This window comes from Giraffa tippelskirchi, chromosome 1, assembly GCF_054371585.1.
Source record: "Giraffa tippelskirchi isolate mGirTip1 chromosome 1, T2T-mGirTip1v1.2.pri, whole genome shotgun sequence".
NCBI classification, from domain to species: domain Eukaryota; kingdom Metazoa; phylum Chordata; class Mammalia; order Artiodactyla; family Giraffidae; genus Giraffa; species Giraffa tippelskirchi.
Genome location: NC_137275.1, coordinates 3,469,266 through 3,496,717, shown reverse-complemented (window position 1 = coordinate 3,496,717; position 27,452 = coordinate 3,469,266). Strand labels below are relative to the sequence as shown.

General features: G+C 49.2%; 1 protein-coding gene across 9 annotated transcripts in view; it reads right to left on the bottom strand.

Annotated features, from left to right (window-relative positions):
• The window catches only part of AFAP1 (actin filament associated protein 1), a 141,203-nt gene extending 114,305 nt beyond the window's left edge, over positions 1–26,898 (bottom strand). For 3 of the 9 annotated variants that reach the window (XM_081579853.1, XM_081580041.1, XM_081580291.1), the window contains exons 1-2: positions 24,893–25,121; positions 24,117–24,747 (exon numbers count right to left, since the gene is read on the bottom strand). The gene's annotated coding sequence lies outside the window, so the exon portion shown is untranslated. Of the gene's footprint in view, positions 1–24,116; positions 24,748–24,892; positions 25,122–26,661 lie in introns of those variants that run through there. The other 6 variants (XM_081580115.1, XM_081580390.1, XM_081579942.1 and 3 more) reach the window with 3 other exon arrangements.
• Between the last annotated feature and the right edge of the window lie 554 nt (positions 26,899–27,452).

The following is a 27,452-nucleotide window of genomic DNA, read 5'->3' as shown; positions in this document are numbered from 1 at the left end:
CTCCTGGAGTCCACCCGAACCCATGTCCATCGAGTCAATGATTTCATCCAGCCATCTCATCCTCTGCCATCCCCTTCTCCTCCTGCCCTCAATCTTTCCCAGCATCAGGGTCTTTTCCAATGAGTCAGCTCTTCGCATCAGGTGGCCAAAGTATTGCAGTTTCAGCTTCAACATCAGTCCCTCCAATGAACACCCAGGATTGATTTCCTTTAGGATGGACTGGTTGGATCTTCTTGCAGTCCAAGGGACTCTCAAGATTCTTCTCCAACACCACAGTTCAAAAGCATCAATTCTTTGGCACTCAGCTTTCTTTATCATCCAACTCTCACATCCATACATGACTACTGGAAAAACCATAGCCTTGACTAGACGGACCTTTGTTGGCAAAGTAATGTCTCTGCTTTTTAATATGCTGTCTAGGTTGGTCATAACTTTCCTTTCAAGGAGTAAGCGTCTTTTAATTTCATGGCTGCAGTCACCATCTGCAGTGATTTTGGAGCCCAGAAAAATAAAGTCAGCCACTGTTTCCACTGTTTCCCCATCTATCTGCCATGAAGTGATGGGACCAGAGGTAAACGATTTCCAAATTGCTTTGTTCTTCCTCCGCTCCCAAGGAAGACGGATTGAAATGGTCAGTCTTGGAGTCAGAACTCAAAGAGCCCTCAATATCACCTGGCCCAACCCTCCTGGTACGGCTGTGGGATGTGGTGCCCAGGAAAAGGAAGTAAATAGTCTGCGTTAGTGACAGAGGCAGAACCAAAACCTCCTCGCCGAGCCTCTGGTCCAAGCTCCTGCAGCAACGCCAGTCTGTGTTTTTTTTTTCCCTAATGAAGGAAACGAAAAACTAGGCCCAGGCAAAAGCCATGCAATCCACACTAAAGCCATTTGAGAGTTTATTTAGCACAGACTCCAAGGGAGGTGCTTCCTATCACATATACAAGCATGAATACCTAACGAGTGACTTCAATTGTTTGGACTTCTTTCCTGTGTCAATAAAGCACAAACCCTACCCTCTGTTCCAAGGGCACACGGTGTATGCCCTTTTATCTTAACACTGACCATTTTCTATCATGGCCGTGTGTCCATCCACCCCACCAGGCCGCTGTCCATGAGGGCAGGGATCAGATACTGTCCTTTGAGCCCCAATGCCCAGATGACACTCAATAAATGATTACTGAACTACGTTAGCTCCTAAAGCATTTTCAACTGGCATCGACAAAACTGATGTACTGAATTGAGTCGATACAGATTTCATACCACATAGCTTAATCTTACCATGTGGATTTAGCCTGCATTCTGCTGTATTATCATTTGCCAAATACTTAGTGAGCACCTCCTAGGTGCTAGATATTGCTAAGAGAGGAGGATGTGGCACGGACAGCAACAACCAGAGTCCTGGCTCAAACAGAACTTCGAGTCTAATGGGGAAGGGGTGGGGACGCCCCGGTGGCTCAGCGGTAAAGGATCCGCTTGCCAAGGCAGGCGACACGGGAGACATGGATTCGATCCCTGAGTTGGGAAGATCCACCGGAGGAGGAAATGGCGACCTCCTCCAGTATTCTTGCCTGGGAAATCCCACGGATGGAGACACCCGGTGGGCTACAGTCCATAGGGTTGCAAAGAGTCGGACAGGACTGAGCGACTGAGCACAGACGGGGAACGGATGAAAGCAGTATCAGTTTGATGGGAGAGAGCTAACGAGGAAAGGCAGAGGGACCACAGGAAGCACCCGACACATGAGTAACAGCACCTCAGCGCTCCCCCTAGCGGAAGATCACATCCCAGAAGGCTCCCAATGAGGCCGCAACGAAACCATCCCCGGGTGCCAGAACTCACCGCAGAGAAGTGTCCAGGAAGAAACCCAAGAAGCAAATGGAGCTCCAGGATCCATCACGCAAACAGATTAAAACCAGCTTTCAGAGGAAAGGCTCCAGTTGTGAAATCCCTCGGCTACACTCATTGGAAAGAAGGTGCTAAAGGGGCTGATACCTAAGTGGTGAGTTCACTCCACAAGTTAAAACTAAAGAACTCTTTGGTTCAAAGGCTAAGGGTGAACTATCTCTGACAAATGTATTAGCTTTGAATATGCACATAGAAAATCTAAATGATTAAAAAAAAAAACTAACAAAAAAGAAAAACTCTATGATGCCATCACAGTAACTTTCCTGAACACTTGCTATATGCTGGTAGAGGCACTAAACTATGCACTTTATATATGTGTTTGCACTTAAACCTCAAAACCCTCCTGTGAGATGACAGTGGCTTCTGTCTTTACAGATAAAAGACAGTGGGATTTAGACAAGTCTAACAACTTTCCCCAAATTGCACAACTCGTCAGCAAGAGCCAGGCAGCCTGACTCTACAGCCCTTGCTTAGAGATAACTTTTATCAGCTGCTGGGTACAGAGCTGGAGCAGACAGGAGGGCAACAGATACCTACACGGCATTAGACACCCCAAGTCATTCGAGGCCAATCAGACTAGACTTGCTCTGGTTCTGCACAACTAGCTGTCATCGCATTATTCCATGAAGAGAAAGAAGAATGGGTAGATGACCCTCAGCATAAACTGAGGGGCCGATAAACATACTCACGGTAAATATTAATAGGATGTGAAAAGTGAAAAAAGTGAAAGTGTTAGTTGCTCAGCTGTGTCTGACTCTTTGTGATCCCATGGACTGTAGCCCGCCAGGCTCCTCCATCCATTGGATTCTCCAGGCAAGAATATTGGAGTGGGTTGCCATTTCCTTCTCCATGGGATCTTCCCAACCCAGGGATCGAACCTGGGTCTCCCGTATTGCAAGAGGATTCTTTACCACCTGAGCCACCAGGATATAGCATTTATGTAATTTCCATATCTACTTGCACAATATTCTTAGTCACCCCAAGAGCACCCCAAACCCTTCTAAGCTGATGAAAGCAGAAGATGCTTGCATTACCTGGGACTCCCCTCACCTTGGACATTGGCTTTCAACATTCACCGTCTACCATAATCACCTGGGCCTCTTGTAAGGCCTCTAGACGCCAAAGCTCCATTCCCAGGGATTCTATTCCAACAGGTGTGTGGTGAGTACACATCCTCCACTTGAGGAGAAGGGGTGCAATCCACAGCCCAGCCCTCGCACACTTCCACCAGTTCACCAACACTCACTGAAACTCTAGGCACAAGGAAATGAGGCAGAGTGAGACAAGTCTGGCTCAATGCCCTAAAAGAGAGTTTACAGTTCTCTGTGCTTCTGGAATAAAGAAACCAGTGCCAGAGATTTATTCCAGTCCAAAGCAAATAAACTCCCAGGTGAAAAAAGACTGGTAAGAATTTACACACAAAACAACTTCCTTTATGTTCCCTGTCAGTAGACAGGGATTAACTCTGAGTCACAAGGAAGCTGCATGAAAGAAAAATTCAAGTCTGGGCCATTTTCCATACTTGAAGTGCACCCTGCCCTCTAAAGAGCACAGGGCATCTTAGATTTACCGCATTGTCAAGGATGGAAACAGAAAAATCACACAATATAGAAAAGAGAGCTGCTGGGGCTCAAGGGACTGAGGACTCTAGTCCTAGAAAGTGCAAGTCGCTCAGTCGTGTCTGACTCTTTGCGACCCCAGGGACTGTACAGTCCATGGAATTCTCCAGGCCAGAATACTGGAGTGGGTAGCCTTTCCCTTCTCCAGGGCATCTTCCCAACCCAGGAATCTCCTGCATTGCAGGCAGATTCTTTATCAATTGAGCTATCAGTTCAGTTCAGTTGCTCAGTCGTGTCTGACTCTTTGAGACCTCAGGGGCTGCAGCACGCCAGGTTTCCCTGTCCATCACCAACTCCCAGAGCTTGCTCAAATTCATGTCCGTCGAATCGGTGATGCCATCCAACCATCTCATCCTCGGTTGTCCCCTTCTCCTCCTGCCTTCAAGCTTCCCCAGCATCATCTGAGCTATCAGGAAAGCCTAAGCCCTAGTCCTGGCCCCGGGGCCAATGAGCAACATCACCTTAGGGAAGTCCATAGTCCTCTCTGGTCTCAGGGTGGCCAACAGCTGAATGGGAGGGTCAAGTATAAAAAGACAAGTGTCACTCCAGAGTCTAAGAGTGATAACCAGGAATTTCTGCCACTGACCAGAAAAATAACCAAAGGACTTTGCCCATTCTTAACCCATCACAAGTGAAAGCAGAGAACTAAGCAGCCAGCCTACTTAGTAGCCAGGGTCAGCGGGACACATGTGCTCCGAGGCCTGTCCCAAGAGCGGAGGGGTTATCATCCATGCATTCAGTCCTACATTTGTCCCTCACATACCTGACATGCCTTCTATATGCCAAACGCTCCTCACTGCCCCTAATTCCAGCCTGTCTCCTGCAAGCCTTCCCCATGTCCACGTGTCACTACACTGCCTCGTCTAATCCTCAGAGAAGCCCTTCACTGTGGGTGGCTGTTACAAATGAAAGTCACCACAGCCTAAGGAGGTTAAGAAATGGACTGGATCGACCCCTCCTAGGCGTCATTTTTCAGGGACCAGGGCCAGGCCAGAGTGGCAGGGCGTGGACGGTCCCCCCGCCCTCTCCAGCCCCTTGGCTGACCCAGCACTCCCCAGAAAGCTATCAGATCCTGGCAGCTCTGTCACGGGCTGTTCTGAGGCCACAAAAGCCATAAACGTACCAGACTAATCCAGTCCATCTGTCTCCAGCAGATCTTTTACTTTTCATGCGGGTCACTTCTGTGAGCAGATGGGTTGAGAAAGCCTTTGGCAAGTTACCACGAAGTGACTCCCCACCCGGTTCCCCCAGCCCTTCCCCCGCCCCCACCGTGGGCCGCAGGCAGACTGGCAAGTGGGCGGTGAGCTCTCTTCTCCAAGGCTCTCCCTGTGCGTTCTGGTCCCTAAGGCACTGAGCTGATGCCAACAAATATAGGCAGGAAAGAGCCTCCTTTCCAGGCTGTGGGTGGGGGAGGGGCGTCCTTGAGCAGCTGTAACTCTGCAATAGAGAGACCCTAGTGCTGTGCAGGGTGGGGGTGGGGGGTGCCCCGTGTCACAGGGGGTGCCACACACAAGGACCCGCTAGTGTCCTGAGGCAGACCTACGACCGGACTTTAAATTATTCCAGAAATGCTGTTTACACCACGTCACCCCCACAGCATGTAAATGCCTTAACAGACTGCAGAGCTTTTCCTCCACGCATCTCATCTGCTCCTCCCTGCAGCCCTGTGTGTGATCGGCCAGGACGTTTCATCACACCCTTCTCTTGGGAGAATGAAACCAAAACGCACAGACACGAAGGAACTTCTCCAGCGACATCCAGCGAGTACCAGAACTGGGACGAGAGGCCTTCTGATTCTAGAATCAACAGCGCTGCCAGCAGCCCACGTGGTCCCTCCCAGGATTCTTCCCTGGTCTTACAGATGAGCAGCTTTGTCTCCCTAGAGTCCTTGGGATGCCCGAAGATAGGTAATAACATTTCTAACAAAACGTGCACACTTGCTGAGCTGGTTGCACAGGCGAATAGAATTCATTTGTGTTTTGGAAAGATCATTCTAGGGGCGATGTGGAAAATGAAGTACAGAAAGTATTCTCTGACAAGGAAAGAATTCAATGTTTATCACAATGATTCAAATGCAACACAATGAGGTTCTAGCCTAGAGCTGAAACAGCGAGACTAGAGAGAGAAAAAAATACACATGAAAGAAATGTACGACGAGGTTTAATTAGACCCAGAGGTGAAAGAAGGAGTGTAAGAACCATGCAGGGCTCTAGTCTGAGAGATGAATGAGTAAGGATGCATTAACTCAGTAAAAACAACCCGGGCAAGAGAATCGGATCTGGAAGAGAGAGGGGGAAGAGGCTGGACTTGAGATGCAGAAGCAACTCCAGTTGAGGGACATAGTCATTTTTTTAACATTCAACCATTTTTTTATCTTGTATTGGGGTATTAGCCAATTAATAAACAAATGTTGTGACAGTTTCAGGTGAACAGCGAAGGGACTCAGCCATATATGCATATGTATCCATTCTCCCCCAGGCCCCCCTCCCACCCAGGCTGCCATGTAACATTGAGCAGAGTTCCCTGCGGTGTACAGTAGGTCCTCGTTGGTTATCCATTTTAAATATAGCAACACACTCGGTCATTTTTCATTTCCAAAGTCCAGCACAGAGCAGACCAGACCCCTGAAACTGTGGAAGGGGGCAAGGGAAGAAAAGCAAGCAGCGAGCTCAGCAGAAGCGCCACCCAGACACCAGGGGCTGGGACAGAGACTGAGCGATCAACCCGATGCCACGCTCACCAGCCCCTGTATCTAGTCAGCGACTCTGAGCGCCTGGGCATACGGGCTGGAGAGCCCTGCAGAGCCCCGGGAGCTCACACAACAGGGAGCTCGGAACTGAACGGGGAGACAAATGACCAGGCAATGCATGAATCACAGCAGAAGTGAGTGCAGTGAAGGAGCACCGGAAGCAGAGGTGAGAGGTCATTCACACTGTCTGTTTTTTAATGTGAACCAATCTGCTGTTCAAACATCACTGTCAAGGCAAAGCACCTTCAGTTCCGCAGAGTATCCTCCGAACCATTCAGAGGCCTCAGCAAAACAAAAATTCTGATTTCAAGGGACTGCCCTGGTGGTCCAGTGGTTAAGACACCGAGCTTCCAATGCAGGGGCTGCAGGTTCGATCCCTCATTGGGGAACTAAGATCCCACATGCCGCACAGCAAGGCAAAAAAAAGAAAAATGCTGATTCCAGAGGTGGGGGGCATGATAACTTGCATTTGTAACAAGCTCCCAAGTGACAGAGGCATGCTGGCTGGAGGACCACCACACTTGGAGAACTGTTGCTCCAAGGGACAAGGAGAGGAAAGGGCAGGGCTGGCCCGAGCAAGGTATTAGGAAGGGTCTTAACACTAAGGAGCCAATTCTGCCATTAACTCAGTGTGCGCCCTTGATCAAGTCATCCAAATTCTCTGAGCTTTAGCTTCCTGATATCAAAATGAGGGTATTCACTGCCATGGCAGTCTTCAGAAGGAAAGCAAATTGAATGTGTGGTGAAGGAAATACTCGTAGTATTTCCTCCTGAAGACTGTCATGGCAGCGGGTAGGGAAGATCCCCTGGAGAAGGGATAGGCTACCCACTCCAGAATTCTTGGGCTTCCCTTGTGGCTCAGCTGGTAAAGAATCCGCCTGCAACTTGGGAGACCTAGCTTGGATCCCTGGGTTGGGAAGATCCCCTGGAGAAGGGAACAGCTACCCACTCCAGTATTCTGGCCAGTATTCTGGCTCCTCTGTCCATGGAATTCTCCAGGCAAGAATACCGGAGTGGGTTGCCTTCCCTACCCCAGGGAATCTTCCCAACCCAGGAATCAAACCTAGGTCTCCTGCACTGCAGGCGGATTCTTACCATCTGAGTCACCAGGGAAGCCCCTAATTCTATATGTTCTTTACCTAATTTCTCCCAGTGGTAACATCTTACAAAACCATAATACAATCTCACACCAGGATGCTGGCATCATCAAAACAGTCAAAATACAGGCCATTTCCAGCACCACAGGATTCCTCACATTGCCCTTTTATAATCACTCCCCTCCCTGCCTGCCTCTCCCCCCTTCTTAACCCCTAGCCCACTAATTTGTTCATCATTTATACAATTCTGTAATTTCAAGAATGCTATATAAATGGACTCATACACTGTGTAAACATTGGGAGCTGGCTTTCTTTTTCACTCAGTATAATTCTCTGGACAGCAAGAAGATCAAACCAGTCAATCCTAGAGGAAATCAACCCTGAATATTCACTGGAAGGACTGTCACTGAAGCTGAAGCTCCAATACTTTGGCCACCTGATGTGAAGAGCCGACTCATGGGAAAGACCCTGATGCTGGGAAAGACTGAAGGCAAAAGAAGGGGGTGGCAGAGGATGAGACGGTTGGATAGCATCACCAATTGAATGGACACGAGTTTGGGCAAACTCCAGAAGATAGGGGAGGACAGAGGAGCCTGGTATGCTACAGTCCATGGGGTCGCAAGGAGTCAGACACGACTTAGCAACTGAACAAAAAATAATTCTCTGGAGATTCACACAGGTTGTTGTAATTCGTTCCTTTTTACTGCCGAGTCATGTTCCATGGGGCTGGATGTACCATATCCCTTAAACCTACTCAGCCCCTGATAAACATCTGGGTTGTCTCCAATTTCTGGGTATTATGAACAAAGCTACTGCAAACATTCACGCATAGGTTTCTGTGTGAGCCTAAGTCCTCGTCTCTCTGGATAAATCTGCCCCAGAGTGTAAGTGCTGAGTCCTATGGTAGTTGCACGTTTAGTTTTTAGTTTTCTTTTTTTTTCACTTTTTATTTTATATTAGAGGATAGTTGATTAATAATGTTGTGCTAGTTTCAGGTGTACAGTAAAGCGATTCACTTACATGTGTCTACTCTCTTTCAATTTCTTTTTCAATTATTTTCCCATTTACGTTGTTACAGAATATTGAGCAGACCTCCCTGTGTTATATAGTAGGTCCCTGCTGGTTATCCATGTTACATACAGCAGTGTGTACCTGTCCATCCAAACTCCCTAACTATCCCACATGTGTTGTCTTTTTTTTTTTTAAGAAACCGCCAAACTGTTCTCCAGCGTGGCTACACTACTTTCTGTTCCCATCAGCGCCATGGATGACCCAGTTTTTCTGAATCCTCAACAGCATTTGGTGGAGTCACAATTTTTTATTTTAGCCAATTCCTGGAGGTGTGCAGTAATACCTCACTGCGGTCTTAATTTGCATTTCCCCAATGGTTAATGATATTCAAGATATTCTCATGTGCTTACTTCTCATCTGTGCATCCTCTTTAATGAAATGTGTTTTCATGTCTTTTCCTTATTTTCTATTTAGACTGTTAATGTTACTGCTGAATTTTGAGAGTTCTTTTTTAATATATATATATTCTAAATACTAGTCCTTTATCACATATGTGGTTTGTAAATATTTTCTCCTGGTCTATAGCTTGTCTTTTCAACCTCTTAACACAGACTTTTGCTTTTCCCTCTACATAGGAATAAGACATGTTTGATTAACTGGTTTATTTGTATTAAAGGATAGTTGATTTACAGTATTAAATTAGCTTTCAGATATACAACATAGTGATTCAATGTCTTATAGATTATGCTCCATTTAAAGCTATCACAAAATACTGGCTATATTCTCTGTGCTATACAATATATCCTTGTAGCTTATTTTATAATTTCCTTTTATGTGAGAGTACTTTGTACCTCTCAATCCCCTACTCTTAACTTTTCTCTCCCCGCACCCTTCCCCTTTCCCACTGGTAAAATCTTGAGCAGAGCAAAAGTCTCAGTTCTGATGAAGTCCAATGTATCAGGTTTTCCTTTTATGGGTTGTGCTTTCAGTGTCAAGTCCAAATAAGAATGTTTTGCTTAGCCCTAAATCTTAAAGGGCTTCCCAGGTGGCACAGTGGTAAAGAACACATCTGCCAACACAGGAGACGCAGGAAACTCGGGTTCGATCCTTGGGCCGAGAAGATCCCCTGGAGGAGGAAATGGCAACCCACTGCAGTATTCAGTTCAGTTCAGTCGCTCAATCATGTCCCACTCTTTGCGACCCCGTGGACTGCAGCACGCCAGGCCTCCCTGTCCATCACTAACTCCCAGAGCCTGCTCAAACTCATGTCCGTCGAGTAGGTGTTGCCATCCAACCATCTGATCCTCTGTCGTCCCCTTCTCCTGCCTTCAGTCTTTCCCAGCATCAGGGTCTTTTGCAGTGAGTCAGTTCTTTGCATCAGGTGGCTAATGTACTGGAGCTTCAGCTTCAGCATCAGTCCTTCCAATGAATATTCAGGACTGATTTCCTTCAGGATTATTGCCTGGGAAATCCCATGGACAGAGAAGCCTAGTGGGCTATAGTCCATGGAGTCACAAAGAGTCAGACACGACTGAGCAACCAAGCACAAACCTTAAAGATTTTGTTTTGTTTCTTTTTTCCTCAGAGTTTAATAGTTTTACATTTTACATTTAAGTCCATGGTCCATTTTGAGCTAATTTTTGTATAAGGTGTGAGGCTGAGATCAAAGTTCATTTTTTTTTTCTGGACTGTGGATGTCTAATTGCTCCAGGCAACCAGCTCCATTTTTAATGAAATTAAAAATCATGCTGGTTTATCATCTATATTACAGTAAGTATTGTTTTGTAAAGCTTTAATTCTAATTATATACTGAACAATGTAAAATGTCCAGTTTGAAAGTTTGGAAATGGTAAGTATTCTTTCCTTAATATTCTGATTTCTACCTATGACAGCAGATTCTGTTGACACGATTATCAGAAGCAAAGCCTAAGCAACAGCTAAAAATGTGTAACAATTAAAACAATTAGCATGTGCGTCGGACATGACTGAAATGATTTAGCAGCAGCAGCAGCATGTGCGTCTATTAATTAGGGATTCATTTCCCATTGGGCTTCCCAGGTGGCACTACGCTAGAGGTAAAGAACTTGCCTGCCAATGCAGGAGATGTAAGAGATGTGGGTTTGATCCCTGGGTCTGGAATATCCCTTGGAGGAGGAAATGGCAACCCACTCCAGGATTGTTGCCTAGAGAATCCCCTGGATAGAGGACCCTGGTGGGCTACAGTCCATAGGATTGCTCAGAGTTGGATATGACTGAAGCAACTTAGCAGACATCAGGGAAAAGGTTATCACTATAAAGCCCTGTGACTGAATAATAAATATGTGTATCAATAGCAAACCTAAAGTGTAAAATGCAAGACTGAAATATAAGTTTTCAAATACTCCATATTTATTGAAGGCAAGGAAGTTTACTTCAAGTAAATATCTGTCAATAATAAAGATACATAAAGGCAGCTACGTCAGGGCCATTCCAACCTAAATTCAGCTCTCCAGGAGTTATAAGCCCATTTTGGAATCAGACCACCCGTCTACGCAGACAACCTGTGTTTGATTCTGCTTTGCCACTTCCTGGCTGTGTGACTTTGGGAGGGTGCCTCAAGCTCTCTGAGCTAAATCCCCTCTCCATTAACTGGGGGTGAACACCACCTATCCCGGCTGGCTGAATGTGAGGATTAAAAGCTATTTCTCAATGCCTAGCACACAGTCCACCTCTCGCTTGAGAGTAGCTGTTATCGTCATTGAAGGAAGTAAAATCTTGTTCATTTCCTTGGGCTCACTCAACATGCAATTAGCTAAGAAGAGCAAATGAAGGAAACCAAAACACTTGCTCAATTTTTAATAAAAATATTTTAAAACAAAAAAAGAAAACAGGGAGAAGAGGAGAAGGAAGGGGAGGCAGAGGGTGGGCAGGGGTTTCAGACGACACATTACAGACCCTGTCGACTTGGACCATCACCAGAGACCACCAAACAGACGGGAGCACTTCCTCCCCCAGAAGACACCTCCCAAGGTGCTCAGAAATCAGGAACACCTTGAAACGGGGGCAGTGGGATTCAGGCGGGAGAGCTACAATTTCCTTAAAGAAAGCGCAGCACAGAAAGTGACTCACAGAGGAGGCACCAGCTGCTGTAACTGCCTGGGGACAAAAGCTGAAGCCGTGCCTTCTGTACAGGAGACACCCAAACAGGACGCGCCGAACGAGCAGGGGAGGCACAGAGCAGAGACCCCTGCTGCTGTGTGTCGGTCTGGTGCCGCTGTTACAGGGATGCTCATGACAAATGACCCCACGGCCCTCGGCACAGCCTCTTCCCACACCGTCCAAAGCTCTCTGCTTGCACTCATACAACACGGGCTTCGCTGGTGGCTCAGCAGTAAAGAACCTGCCTGCAAGAAAGGAGACCCAGGTTCAATCCCTGCATCAGGAAGATCCCCTGGAGGAGGAAATGGCAACCTACTCCAGTATTCTTCCCTGGAGAATCTCACAGACAGAGGAGCCTGGCGGGCTATAGTCCACGGGGTCGCAGAGTCGGACACGGCTGAGCACTCAACGTGTGTGTCACCCAGAAAACTGCCAGGCCCCGCTCTAACCCTGTGGCCCCGCAGCAAAACCCAAGACATGGGAAAACCTTCTTTGAAGCGGGAAACAGCGGGAAAGTCTGATCCATCACAACCAGCATCAGATCCAAGTGCTACGAGATACCCACTGAGCCACTTGCAGGTACAGCACTCTAGTCCCTGAGACACCCCCCCATAGGAGTTAGGGGGTGACAGCAGGCCAGCTATAGGGGCAGCGGCAGTAACCTTTAAGGCCGTGACTCGGGCTGTTTTACATGAAAGGTTTCTTTCATTTAAAGGAACCTCAGGTTTCTTGGGCTCCCCTGGTGGCTCAGCTGGTAAAGAATCCACCTGCAATGCGGGAGACCTGGGTTCAATCCCTGGGTTGGGAAGATCCCCTGGAGAAGAGAAAGGCTATCCACTCCAGTATTCTAGCCTGGAGAATTCCATGGACTGCATAGTCCATGGGTTCGCAAAGAGTCGGACACGACTGAACAACTTTCACTTCCAGTCTCGGGTGAGCCAAAATCAAAATCAAGTCTCTCTGGAAAGAATCTATGCAAGAACTGGGACTCGGACAAGGCTGTAGGAACATCAAAGTCACGTGCACTGTCCAGAGAGCACCCCCCTCTGCTCCCCACAGGGCCCCTCCCTCCTTCCACGAGCAGGTCTGGTGCCCGTGGACTGTGTCCCCTGTGTGAAAGTGAAAGTGTCAGCTGCTCTGTCGTGTCCAACCCTCGGTGACCCCACAGACTGTAGCCCACCAGGCTCCTCTGCCCATGGGATTCTCCAGGCAAGAACACTGGAGTGGGTTGCCATGCCCTCCTCCAGGGGATCTTCCCGACCCAGGGATCAAACTCAGGTGTCTTGCCCTGTACCCCATCCCTAAACGCGCTTTCAGGACAACCCCTGTGACAGCACCCGTTACAGAAGACGTGCTCATAAACACTTCCTGACACTAGCAGTGTGCTGTCGCTCTCGGAAATAGCGCCGAGAGCTTGAGCAAGCAGCTTAGCTGCTCTCTTCTCCGCTTTCACTGAGCGCAGGCTCAGCAGTCACGGCACACGGGCTTAGCTGCTCTGCAGCAGGTGGGAGCTTCCTGGACCAGGGACTGAACCTGTGTCTCCTGCATTGGCAGGAAGATTCTTAACCACTGGATGACTGGGAAAGTCCTCTAATTTTTTAATATTTCTAACAAGAAGAGAAAGATGAAAGACAGTATACAAGATGATGGCCAGACCATGCAAAAGCAGAGCTCTGACCCTCAGCCTGCAGCCGCCAGCCCAGAGAACCAGCCTGCTGTGAGTCAGACCTTCAGGAGGACAGACTGCTGTCTCCAGGGACAACCCAGGAAGCCAGACAGCAACCCCCGTGACAATCGGCCAGGACTGGGCCAATAACTGATGCCTTCCCTAATCTTTGTCCTGCTTCCAACTCAGGACCAACCGACCTGCCCCCTGAAGGTCTCCTCTGAGACCTTGCAGCCCCCACTCCATCAGGCACCCTGAGCCCCCTTCTCTCCACTAGAAAGCTCGCCCACTCCTCTGAGCCGCTGCCAAGCACAAGTGATGGAGGCCAACCCCTCCGCTATAAGCCAGCTCCGAATAAATAGCCTTTGCCTCTTTCATGTGGCTGGTCTCCGTCTGCTTGCACAAAGAAAGTCTTAAACCAGGGGCTTCGCTCCAGATGGTCAGTCCCTAATTTAGGAGCCCAGTCTGGCAGATTCCAAGTCTGGAGAGACCTCATGTCCCCAGGGCCCTCTTTCCACAAAACCTCAGTTTCTTGAGCTTTGAATCACGACCCTGCTATCCAGGGAAGTAACCAACTGTCCGGGAAACATCAAGGGCTTTGAGGTCAAACCCCTGAGTTCATCAAGTATTTCATTTTCTCCACTTGTAATTATGTGACCTTGAACAACTTTAATATCTCTATGCCTCCATCTTCATCAAAAATATTTACCTCTAAAATTATATTATAGGGGACACTTCTGTAAGACAGCTGGCGAGTACCGGGTGCTCAGCAAGGGTGGGGCCCCTCCTCCGGGCCCCCCTTCCCCCACAGGGGGAAACACAGGACGCCCCAACAGCAGGCTGGTGGTCCCCACACCTGAGACCTTTCATTCACGCGAGTCACAGTGGCATCCATTGCGACCGAAAGACAGGATTTGTTTCCATTTTTCACCTGGGTATGAGATGCTTCTAACTCATGCTACGTGAATCGTCATACGCAAGTGGTTTTTCCACACCACCCCATGCTTGCATTCCCAGCAGACTGTATTAACTCCGAAATCCTCTTCAGAGTCAGACTGGGGGCCTGCAGTGCTGCCGTCACACCTGGCCACGACGCTGACAGACCGCCAGGACTTCAGGGGCCTTGGAAGTGCCTTCCACTTGGGCACAAAGAATGGCTCAGTCTCAGACAGGAGGCAGCATGGGAGTCAGTTACAACAACCCTCCTTCCCGGGAGGCCGTCTGTCCACCCTTCTGTCGTCCAGGGGACACGCTGACTATTCTGTGCCTTGTCTCTTCCAGGGAACCGTCTCTGGGCCCTGGTGGCAGCCGTCTTTGTGCAGCTGAAGGCCTGGGCCCAGGCCATGTTGACACACCTCTGCACCACACCCGCCAGGTTTCCTGCCAGGTGGGAGATGCAGGCTCCTCTGTCCAGCCCAGAAGCCTCCAACCTGCTGAACATCCAAAACTGGACTCATAGAAATAAACAACGCAGAGACGATGGCTTTTTCTGCACTAAGAAACACAGATTTCAGGAAAAGGCATCCGAGTGAGATGGGGTGGCCGGAATCTTCAGTTCCGCTGTGGAAACCCAATGCCCCCTGCAAGGCCCCCTTCAGGACCACCCCTAGGTGGTCCCTTTGCCCATCTTCCGAAACCCCAACATCTTGCTGTGTGGCCCTCCCTAACAGCATCCATCTCACCTCTACGGTCAGTCTCTGTACACGGCCCCTCCCGATGTGTGCGGCTGCGGGAGCTGCCGGGGCAGGGACCCCTGCACACAGACCTTCTGAGCCACTGAAGGGGGAGGGGAGGGAGGCGGGGGGGGTCAACAGCAGCAGCAGCGGCCAGGCTGCCCGTCGGGGCTGGCTCTGCCCACTGCTGTGTCCTGGGGAGGCTACCTGGCAACAGCTCTCGGCACGCCGGTCACCTGGGTGTTGGCCACCAGAAAGTCCTAACAAATGGAGAGGCTCCTCATGGCTCTGGCATTAGCACTGGAATCCCACCTCTTACATGCTCTTGAGAGAGTTCCTCTCTGTCTCCTTACCTCGTTGTTTTTACCTCGAAGTAACTACTAACACTGTTACTTTCAGCCTGACAACCTAAGTACTTGACACATGCGTCTACTGTGAAAGGACCACAGTGAGTCTCCTTAGCATCAATCACCACACGCAGTTACAATTCTTTTCTCTTGTGATGGGCACGCTTACAATCTACTCGCTCAGCTACTTTTAAATGCACGATACAGTATTGTTAACTCTAGCCTCCATGAGTCTTCGTCTCCTTTTGTCAACTGCAAAAGGAGGACATTACCTCCCCAAGAGCTGCTGAAAAGATTAAAGGAGATACAGGTGGAAAGTGTCTGGCACGGTGCCTCAGACAGAGTAAGCACTCAGTACACAGTGCCAGCCGTGATGGGGGTGGCGACTCAAACTCCAAAAGGCAACGTTAGCCTTTCTGGACCACTTGGTCTCGCCTACCATGAAGACACGGGCTTCCCTGGCGGCCCAGCGGTAAAGAATCCACGTGCAGTGCAGGAGCTGCAGGAGACTGGGGTTCGATCCCTGGGTCAGGAAGATTCCCTGGAGGAGGACAGGGCAACCCACTCCAGTATTCCTGCCTGGAGAATCCCATGGACAGAGGAGCCTGGTGGGCTAGAGCCCATGGGGTCACAAAGAGTCGGACACGACTGAAGCGACTTAGCACACAGCACGTCTGAGCTTCTCAGAGGGTCCAACAGACTGAACGTCTATGTCCTCTCAGACTTCATATATTGAAGCCTAGCCCCCAATGTCTCAGTATTAGGAATGGGGCCTCTGGGAGGTGATTAGGTCATGAGGGTGGGGTGCCCCTGGAGCGGATTAGTTCCCTTAGAAAAGAGACCCCAGTCAGCACCCGTGTCCCTCCACCATGTGAGGACACGGCCAGAAGATGCTGTCTGTGAGCCAGGATGCAGGTCCTCACTGGACACAGAATCTGCCAGCACCTTGAGCTCAGACTTCCAGCCTCCAGAATGGTGAGAAAGAAATTCCTGTTGTTCATAAAGCACCCAGCCTGTGTGTTCTGTTACAGCAACTTGAACAAACTAAGACAGTGGGTCACACTTTAAGCATAGGAAAATGCAAATGATTAAGCCATCTGAAAAAAAAAAAATCAAGTCACTTAGGACTTCCCAACACACAAATTTGTTTTCATTGAGAAGATGGCATTTTAAAAGAAAGCATCATGCCCCATGTCCCCAAGAATCGCCCCTGACTTTCACAGTTAAATTAATTCAGAATCACATGCTGCAAATGTTTAGGCAAACCCTTTACGGGTTTCAAAAGTCATTCAAAAAGTAGGGCTCCAAAATGACTCTCAGATGTATTCTTTCTCTTGGACATCTGCCACAAAGCTGTTGATCAAACGTCCCCTAGAAGGCACCCTGTCCTGTTCCCAAGAAGTCAATTCTATAACTTCCTGACAGAAAGGTCCACACTAGATGACCACCCCAAACCTAACTACCTGAAAGTGAAGTCACTCGGTCGTGTCCGACTCTTTGTGACCCCATGGACTGCAGCCCGCCAGGCTCCTCTGTCCATGGGATTTTCCAGGCAAGAGTACTGGAGTGGGGTGTCATTTCCTTCTCCAGGAGATCTTCCTGACCCAGGGATTGAACCTGGGTCTCCTGAGTCATAGGCAGACGCTTTACCGTCTGAGCCACCAGGGAAGTCTACATGGCTAAGAATGACCCTCGAGTGGGCATTCCCTGGCTGCTCAGTGGTTAGGACTCTGAGCTTTCACTGCTGTCGGGGCACTAAGAACCCACAAACCATATAGCATGGCCAAAAAAAAATTAAAAAAAAAATACCCCTCATCTGTCACACCGTCATTTAACGTCCAGAGCAAGAATCCATCATTATTACTACTTCTTTTTCCTTTTCTTGATAAACTTATGAGTCAAGTATTAATACAACCCAAAAAAAGGAGGCTCCTCAATGCCATTGCCCCCAGAGACTGCATATGCCTTGGGCACTGGGTCAGGTAAAAGGAAACAGGATTCCAAACTCTGAACGCACTGATGGCAGCTCCTCACAGCATACAGAGTGCACAATCTTACATGCACAAAGCAGACGGCAAGGTCGGCTGCAGCCTGGGCATGGGTGGGAAAGAGATGCTTCCAACGGGGGCATCTGAAGACATACAAAAGCTATCTTCTAGGGACTTCCCTAGTGGTCCAACCGTCAGGACTTTGCGTTCCACTGAAGGGGGCATAAGTTCGATCCCTGGTGGGTGAACTGAGATCCCATGTGACTTAGAGTGTGGCAAAAAAAAAAAAAATCTTCTAATACCACCAAGGACCAAAAGCTACATCTTTTCTCCATATTAGAAAACAGATAATGGGCCGAATGGAAATTTTCCCTTCAAACTCTGGCAGGGTGATGAAACTACTCTCAAATCCTTTGGGTTTTATTAGATAATCAAGCTGAAAAGCCAAGAAAAGATAAAACTTTCCTCCAGGACACAGGGTGTAATAAAACCTCTGAACACCACCCTTGAAACAAGGAAAGAGGTTTTTTTTTTTTGAATATTTTCAGAGACTTTGAAGGAGCTCATGAAATTAAAATAATCATGGCAACACAAAATTCAAAGAGTTTAGAGAAGTTGGAGAAATCTCCCAAATGGGAAAACAAAAAGACAAAGGAACGTGAAAAGAGAAGTCCTGAAGGAGATTCAGGCTAGAGGACAGGAGTCCTCAGATGGAAGAGGTCCACCCAGCTCCCAGCACAGTGAACCACACACAGTCCACGTCTTGGCACGGCCACCGTGACATCTGCAAACATGAGGAACAGCCCTGTGGAATTTACAGAGGAAGACACAGGTCACACACAAAGGACTGGCTCTGGGCACATCGACTGCCACCTTGATGTTGAGAGTCAACTGAACAGCGTCTTCCGAACTCTGCAGGAAAATGATTTCTAACCCAGTATTCGACACTCAGCCAAACTGTCCGTTAAACATGAGAGTAAAATGTTCCAATATTATGTGTGTCAGTCGCTCAGTCGTGTCCGGCTCCACGACCCCATGGACTGTAACCCGTCAAACTCCTCTGTCCAAGGGATTCTCCAGGCAAGAGTATTGGAGTGGGTTGCCATTTCCTTAGAAGCTCTGAAAAAAAATTATTTCTTAGAAAGCTGCTGGTGAACGTGCTCAACCAAAACAAGAGAGAAAACTTAAAAAAAGGCGGCATCTTATTTGGGAAAGAGGTGGAAGAAATTCTCAGGGCAACAGGGAATGTGCAGCAGGCCTGGGAAGCAACCAATTTAGAGAAAATCAGGGCTTCCCTGAACCTGGGTATTGCTCAGCAGAATCTGCCTGCAGTTCAGGCGACAGAGGAGACGCAGGTTCAATCCCTGGGTCAGGAAGATCCCACAGAGGAGGAAATAGCAACCCCCTCCAGTACAGAGGAGCCTGGCGGGCTACAGTCCAAAGGGTCGCAGAGTCGGACATAACAAAGTGACTAAACCACCACCAGGTGGGTGAGAGGTTCAGAAAAAATTATCCTAATAAAAGGACAGAATGGAATATTCCTTGTTGTGTGTGAACCTCCAGAGGGGAGATTTATAATTTGAGGGGCTTAGTTTTCAGCACAGAAAACTAAGCAAAACAAAGCAGGGCTAGTCTCAACTCTAGAAAAAAAGGTAAAAACTATAAAAGAAGGGAACTGTAATCAAAACAGATGATATATCTCAGCTGTGAATAATGTTTACATAATCATAATAGGTACTGCTGAATATTTAACCAAAACCTTTAACGTAATTATGCTGACAGGACAGAGGAAAAAGATGTAGGTGGTGGGAGGAGGGAATGGGTGACCCAAATTGTCTTGTTCCTAAGAAGGAAGAATCACACAAAATCTGGAAGAAACAGCTAAAACACTGAAAGCAGGAGGCCTCTGGGGACAGGAATCAGGGTGGAGAAGGGTGGTGACTGCTGGGTTTTGTTCTAAATCCTGTAGAACTTTTGACTCTTAAAACTATGCGCCTGTATAACTCTGTTTAAAATGGGGTATTTCATTTTTAAACAAAATCTGATACTTGACCGGCAAGAATATCAGATTAAGCAGTGTATTCTTAAACTTTCTGGAATCCAACACCTTCGAAAAAGAACAGAGAACTATAAATCCTCCCCCCAGTAAATATATACACAGAAAAAGACACACAACATTTCTGCACAGGGTATCAACCAGTCGGTAAATTCCTAAAGGCTGAGTTAAAAAGCCTTCGAATTCTAGATTCTGATTTCTTATAGAAGGAAAAAAAAATTATAATGAAAAACTATTAAAAACACCTACATGATCAGATTCCAGGAGACAGTGAAGGACGGAGAGCCTGGCATGCTACAGTCCATGGGTCACAAAGAGTCAGACACGACTTTGCGACGGAGCAACAACAAAATGAACAAACAAGATCATGTCATTGTTGTCCAGCCCCTAAGTCTGTCTGCCTTTGGGACCCCATGAGGTCCTGCTCGGTCTTAAACGCTCATGACCATCACCTGTTGCTTCCTTGACCACAAGACGCACCTCACTTTGAACCATCAATGAAAGTATGAACTCTTGTTTCCTGGGCTTTGCTTCAGTCTTGAAACAGATGCTCTGAAGTTCAGGAACGTGAATCCCCGTTGGGTCGACTCGGCTGTTTCCACTGGAGAACCGGACATGGAATTGTGTACTCTTCACCCCAAGAGGAAAAGTCCTTCACATCCCAAATCCCCCACATGGCTGTTTTTTCCAACAGAGGAATTACTTTAATGACTTCTTGGCAAAACTTCTATAATCAGAGCAGCCCATCCATTTAAATACTCCAAAACACAAAATTTACTCTGCTTCTTTCTGACTGACCTGCTGCTATAAACCCCACCATCAGCTCAAGGGTGAGTCAGATGAACTGTCTTGTCATTTAACAGGAATCTTGATGGTCCTAACAATTTGCTTAAAATACCGATGCCTTTTATTTATTTGTGAACTGATGGCAACAATAACAGTGTCACTGGATGTTTTCATAAATGGATTGGGTAATTGTGGGAGGCAGAATAATGACTCCCCAAGATGACCACGTGCTAATCCCTGGGCCCTGTGATTATGTCACATTATCTGGCAAAAAGCACTTTGCTACAGACGTCAGATGGGGTCCCAGACAGACGCCCCGAGGAGCTGGGGGCAGCCTCCCAGCTGGCAGCCAGCAAGGAAACAGGGGCCTCGGGCCAACAGGTGGCAGCAACTATATTTGATGGACGATGTGAATGAGCTTACAAGCAACTGTCCCTCAGGTTCTCCAGTAAGGAACACAGCCTTGCAGACACCTTGTTTTTTGTCTGAGGAGACCCAAGTTAGACCTCTAATCTACTGTAGGATAATAAATCTGTGTTGTTTTAAGCCACTCAGTTTGGGGCAATTTGTTACAGCAGCCGAGGAAACCCATGCGGCCATATATGTGAAAACACCCAGCAGTGTCTGTCACATCCTCGATACTCAGCAAGAGTCAACTGACCTCCTAAATCAAAAGATAGGGGTAGGGGCTTCCCTGGTGGTCCAGTGGTTAAGACTCCACGCTTCCCTGCAAGGGGCACAGGTTTGATCCCTGGTTGGGGAACTTAAATCCTACATGCCATACAGACAAAAAAAAAGCAAAGGAATGGTCATACTCCATCCAAAACAACAGAGATCACAGACTTGTTCTGATACATGCAGATTTGGGGAATTATAAACTGTGAAGAATGTCTACATGGTCCAGGCTTCAGGTAACTCACTGCCTTTTCTTTAACTTATAAACCTTCCATTGCCTGTCTTACCTGATGAACTCTAAACACCTCAGAGGAGAATAAATGCTGGACTGTGTGTGACCTGGCCCCCAGACGCTCCAGCAGACCCCCGGCAGCACCTACTACCTGCACTGAGTTGCCCCCAGGTCTGCTTCTCCCGCTACACTGCAAGCCTCCAGCTCTTCTCCAGTGAGGCACTGGGTCCCACCGTCCAATCTCTGCCCTCGGGCACATCACAGGTAATCTAGGCATATGGCAGTTAAACCCTATGACAGTGTCACCTATCACCTGGGTCTACAGCATGCTGTCTTTGTGAACCAGTGCTATATTTTATCAGCCCTTATATCTGCCTCCTGCAATGCCTGGGACATCAGAGATACTCAGAGCTGGGGGAGAGGAAGAAAGGGCAGGAGAGAGAAGAAGAGAAAGGCAGCCCTACCTGGTAGGCAGGAGACCCTGCAGCCTCCAAGGTGCCATGAGGAGAGACAGCCCAAGGACACCAGGGTGCTGAGGTCAGGTTCCCCCTAACTCCCACGGCTCACGCTCCAGGTCATTTCAGACGTGAACCTGCCAGCACTTTTGTTGATCATGACTTCGCAATGCCTCCTGTCTTTCCCAAACTCAAGACAGGTCCCTTAGGAACGGAAATGCCCAGCCATCAGGCTTCATTAAAGGAAGGTTCACAGGAACATGAACACGAGAGAGACGTAAGACAGAGACCATTAAAGGCTACAATCTGCACGTTCTGTAGCCTTTCTTTTAAAAGAGTAACATCTCTGAAACTTGAATTGGATATTCCCTCAAAAGGCTAAGATATCAAACGACACTGGCCAATTAGAGATAGAAAACAATCCTACATGAAGTTGCCTCATACCCTTCAAGTTATGGACCATCTGTATATTAAACATTTGGAGTTTTCAAAAAAAAAACAAACAAAAACCCAGACTCAATACATTCTTAATAAAGCATTATCTTTTAATCCTTGGCAAAATATTTTACACCTTACAAAATTTTGTTATATACAGGATTTCATTTTATCTTCAGGACAATCTCTTGAGCTAGGGAGGGAAACTAAAGTTCAAGGAAGTAATTGATCTTAACAAAAGCCTTCCTGGGGCCAAGCTTCCTGTGCAAAAGTACTGGAGTAATTTATCTTGAATATATTACTCATATTACATCCTGTCAACATTCAAAATAGTTTTGATGTAGCCTGTAATTATAGGCACATATATGATAAGATCTTTAAAATGGAAAACGAAGAAAAAACCATTTGGTAGCTGATGTGGGATGCAGGCGGCGGCCGCGGGGGCAGGGGGGAGGGGTGGGGAGGGCAGCAAAGACTTAGATTTATCGCTTAAGAAAAAAGTTCTCTCTGAACTTCTAGTTCTAAAAAAAGAATGCTTAAACAAGATGATTTAGAGACTATCATAAACTAAAAAAGGGGGAGTACCATCAGTTCTTTAAGGTGAGGTGAAGTCAGCTCTCTAATTAGGCCCCCGGGGAAGAGCTGGTCAACCCTCTTCTCCCAGTGAAGAACAGGAGGAATGACAGCCAAGAGCGCAGCTCAGATGCTACCTCCTCCATCCTCAGGCAGCCTCTTTGAAAGCTCCCTCTGCAATTAATCCATATAAAAAACAGCCCTGACTGCAGAACAAGTAGCAACTAGTTCTCAGTGAAAACATTGCGACAATCTAAGAAAACCACAAAGAAAACCCATTTGCATTTCTGAAGACCACTCCCAAAATACGAGTGAGCTTAGTTGCCCAGCCATGTCCAAATCTTTGTGACCCCACGCACTGTAGCCCGCCAGGCTCCTCTGTCCATGGGATTCTCCAGGCAAGAACACTGGAGTGGGTAGCCATTCCCTTCTCCAGGGGACCTTCCCGACCCAAGGATCAAACTCCGGTCTCCCTTATTGCAGACAGATTCTTTACCATCTGAGCCATCAGGGAACAAAACAAACCATGTGGAGTGCATACATATATAAAACAATGCACTTTTTAATATATTATATTAATTAAAGGCTGGAAATCAAAATAAAGACAAAAAAAATGCTACTTAACATGAAAATATAATTTGGTGGTATCACTCCCTGACCAAACAGCTACCATCTACGTTTAATCCCTATAATCATCCAAATAAGAATAGCAGAGAAAACTGTTCATCCTTTCAACAGACATGTGGCTTTAAAAGAATCAAGCACATCAAATTCCCACCTTGCCAAACATAAATTGGAAGGGAGATTAATATTTTAAAGGACTAATTACTATATTCTTTATAATTGAAGCTTTATAGGTCATTTAACATGATGCAACTTTCCAAGTAATAATTTTAAACTATGCTTTAATCCATTACACAAAGCCACAAACACCTACTCAAGGTACTCCCCATGTTCACTCATTTCATACTCTCCAAATTAAAATCTCCGTTAGAAAGAGACTCACAGACTTAGAAAATGAACTTGTGGTTGCTGGGGGAAAGGGATAGTTAAGGACTTTGGGAAGGTCATGTACACACCGCTATATTTAAAATGGATAACCAACAAGGACCTATTATATAGCACATGGAACTCTGCTCAAAGTTATGTGCCAGTCTGGAGGGGAGAGGGGTTTGGGGCAGGATGGATACATGTATATGTATGGCTGAGTCCCTTCAATGTTCACCTGAAACTACCATAACATTGTTAAATTGGCTATACCCCAACATGAAGTAAAAATAAAATTTAAAAAATAAAATAAAATCTCTGTTAGAGATTGGGGCATAAAAAAGCCTGCAGTTGGCCGACTTCGTATGACACTCAAACATCAGCAACATACTCCTGCCAAGAGTTCTGAACCCAACAATTTCATTAAGGAAAACTTCAAACCAATTTGACAGAGCACAGATGTTGCAAGTAAAATGCAATTATGAAGAATATGCAAGACAGTATCAAGTAGTTGCCAAAGCTTCCATCATAGACATGGTCTTTCAACTCTGAGACAAAGAATACACCCACAACTAAATTTTGTGGAAAGAAACAAAAAACAAAACTTTCACTTTAGAACCTACATTTTAAACATTCTCCATTATTTATACCACTGCCACTGAGAGAACTTTCCTCTGTTGTATTTGGTTGAAAAAAATTAAAGGTTTAGGGCTGACAAAGTTCTTACCTAGTTTAAAACCCTCGAAGGTGAGGAAACTGAAGCCCAGTGGTTTTGCAGGAACAAATAGCAGCTTTGTTTCAGAGCCGGACTCAGACCAAATAAATTCAAGTTAAGTACTCCACACTGTGCAACAAACTCCGTGATAGCAACTGTTCATCTGAAAGTCCTTAGGAGAGTTGAGGAATTGCAGATTTTAAATCACAGGAAAGACTTGGATCCCTGGTGGAGAAGACGGGCCTCTCGTTCAGACAGACCTCATTCTCTCTGGGTACTGCAGTGAACTACCCTGTCTTTGAAGACCACAGCTCTCAGAGGGCAGGACGAGAAGATGTCAGGGGAAGATGTCAGGGGAGCCTTCAGAAAGAAGGGGTCACCTAAACTGATACTGTAAGAATGGGCAAACGAAGCTGGAAGCCCTGGAGCTGGGTGCACAGGGGAGACGGAAGAGCGGAGACAAGGCAGAGTGAAAGGCCAGCAGGCTAAGTCTGGACTTTGGAACAGCGACAGCTGCAGTTATGGCCACATTTCCATCTTGCATTTCTGTTATTTATACCCTGTCCGTTCACAAAGAATTTCCATTTGGATATTACAGTTACTTGTGCCTATAGCACAGTTTTCTGTCTTAGACCAGGACGCTCTGAAAAGGAAAAAGACTGATCTGTTAGACACTGCATTCCCCAGGGGAAAAGAACCACTTCCCCTAGAACATAATAGGTGTTTTCATACAAGGGTAAATGAATGACCCACAGCCTCACGCCCTCTATTCCTTGCGTAAACCTGACCTCTAACTGTAACTGCCTTGGCCTCATTCCGCGGGTGTGGATTCCCCTCCTTCAAACGCACTCTCCAGCCCGCCAAATTCTTGGGAAAGTTTTCTTCCACTCTCCAGGCGCTGAGAGCTGCAAAGTTAAATCTGGCTTTCCAGACTCTTTTTTTTTTCTTCTTCTTCTTCCCAATCCTAACGGAAGAAATCAAGAAGCGCCGGGCAGAGGGACCAGGCTCCCTCCAATCAGAGCCGGCTCCCGCCCGGCCGGCCGAGTCTCGCGCCCCAGCAGGAAACGCCGGCCCCGCAGCCCGACGCGCGGTCCCCCGGCGGCGCAGTGATAATCCCGCGCTCCCCGGGGACCGGGCCTGGGAGAGGGGCGGGTTCCGGGGCCAGTGCAGCCGCTTCTGTTCACACGGCAAAGAAGACAATAAATAAAAGAACGGCTCAGCTGTCCGACTCGGGCCAAATGCTTCTCCCCCACGCACAAGCCCGTTACAGCCCGACGGGCCCCGCTCCCCGCGCAGGGACACCCGTCGACACATGGAACCCCTTAAGATACACGCGCGCGCGCGCACTGTTGGGAGCAAAGGGGAGCGTGTCCCCGGACTGATCCCACTCCCACAAGCCATAGGGGGTCGGAGAGGGGAGGGGAGGGGTAGGGACGGAGCACAGCCCCACAACTCACAGGGTGGCCAAGACACCGCGCGCACGGGTCAACGGGGAGCCACCCTCGGTGACCCACAAACATTCAGAGCCCCCCACTCTCGGAGTGACCAGAATCCCTACGATCAGCGGTCCACGCAGTCACTCTCCCTGAGACACCGCGAACCAGTCATCCAGTGGAGGTAAGGGAGAGGGGGACAAAGACAGTCTCCCACTCCCAGGATGTCCGGGATCCCCTCGTGCGAGGGCCTACCCAGAGCTGCCTTCGGGCGACACACCGCGCGAGCCAGCCACCCTAGGGAGGGAGCGGGGACCGAGGGAGTGTCCTCGCCCTCAGGATGACCAGGAACCCGCGCGGGGGGCATCACCGGCCGATCCCCGCGGAGTCCCGGCGGGCGCGGAACTCCCTCGGAGCCACCCCGAGGCCGAGACAATGCCCGGCGCCCGGACGCGCGACGGTCGGTCCCGCTCCGCGTTCCTGTCCCCACTTGGCGCTCAGGGCGGCGGCCGACACCTCGGGCAAGCGACCCCGCGGCGCCCCGCTCGGATGTGCCACACCCAGGAGGGAACCCCCGTCCGGCCCAGGGATCCCTGCCTTCTCGGAGACCCCTGCCGCCTGGGACCCCAGTCCGGCCCCGGGACCCCCGCCCGGTTCTGGGACCCCAATCCGGCCCTGGGACCCCCGCTCGGCCTGGGACCCCTGCCTTTTCGGAGACCTCTGTCGCCTGAGACCCCAGTCCGGCCCTGAGACCCCCACCCGACTCGAGACCCCTGCCCTCCTGGGCCCCCGTCCGGCCCCGGGACCCCAGTCCGGCTCTGGGACCCCAGGCCGTCCCCGGGACCTCAAGCCGGCCCTGGGGACCCCCACCCGGCTCTGGGAGCCCAGTCCGGCCCCGGGACCCCCGTCCGGCTCTGGGACCCCAGTCCGGCCCCGGGACCCCCGCCCGACTCGAGACCCCTGCCCCGCCCTGGACCCCGCCCGGCTCTGGGACCCCTGACTCCCGAGGATCCCCCCGACCGCCCAGGACCGCCGCCGGGCCGTGAGATCCTCTCCCAGCCCGGGAGCCCGTGTCCACCCGGGGGGCCCTCTGCCCGGCCCGGCCCCGCCGACCGCCGCCTCACCTCAGGCCGCCGACGGGGCAGCGATCGCTCCTCGCCGGAGGCCGCCCTGGCCGAGCCAGGCGGAGCCGAGCAGCCGGCAGAGCTACCGCCGCCGCCGCAACAATGGAGCCCCGGGGCGGGGCCGCCTTGCAGCCGCCTCAGCCGGTCCCCGCTCGGGCTAGCGCTCGGGCTCCTTAGGAGCAGCGGCCGCTGAGAGGCTGCGACCAGGCTCCGGCTCCGCGCAGGCGCACTCGCCCCGCCCGCGCCACGATGCCCCGCCCCCGGAGGCACCCCGGCGTTCGGGGCCCGCCCCCCGACCAATAGGGAGGGAGCTGGAAGCGGTGGGCGGGGCCTGAGGAAACAAAGGGAGGTGGGGCGGGGCCGCTCCGGGGCGGGGCTGCGGGGGTTCCCGCACCGAGAGCTCCCGGAACCTCTGCCCACCCCGGTCCGACCCGGGACTACCAGGCGTCAAGTCCACCCGGGGTCCGCTCAGCGAGACCGTGGCCATACCAAACCCGGAGCTCAAGTTTATGGAATTGGTCCTCTTTCAGTTCAGCTCAGTCGCTCAGTCGTGTCCGACTCTTGCGACCCCATGGACTGCAGCTCGCCAGGCCTCCCTGTCCATCACCAACTCCCTGAGCTTGCTCAAAGTCATGTCCATTGAGTCGGTGATGCCATCCAACCATCTCATCCTCTGTCCTTCCCTTCTCCTCCCGCCTTCAATCTTTCCCAGCATCAGGGTCTTTTCCAATGAGTCAGTTCTTCACATCATGTGGCCAAAGTGTTGGAGTTTCAGCTTCAGGGTCAGTCCT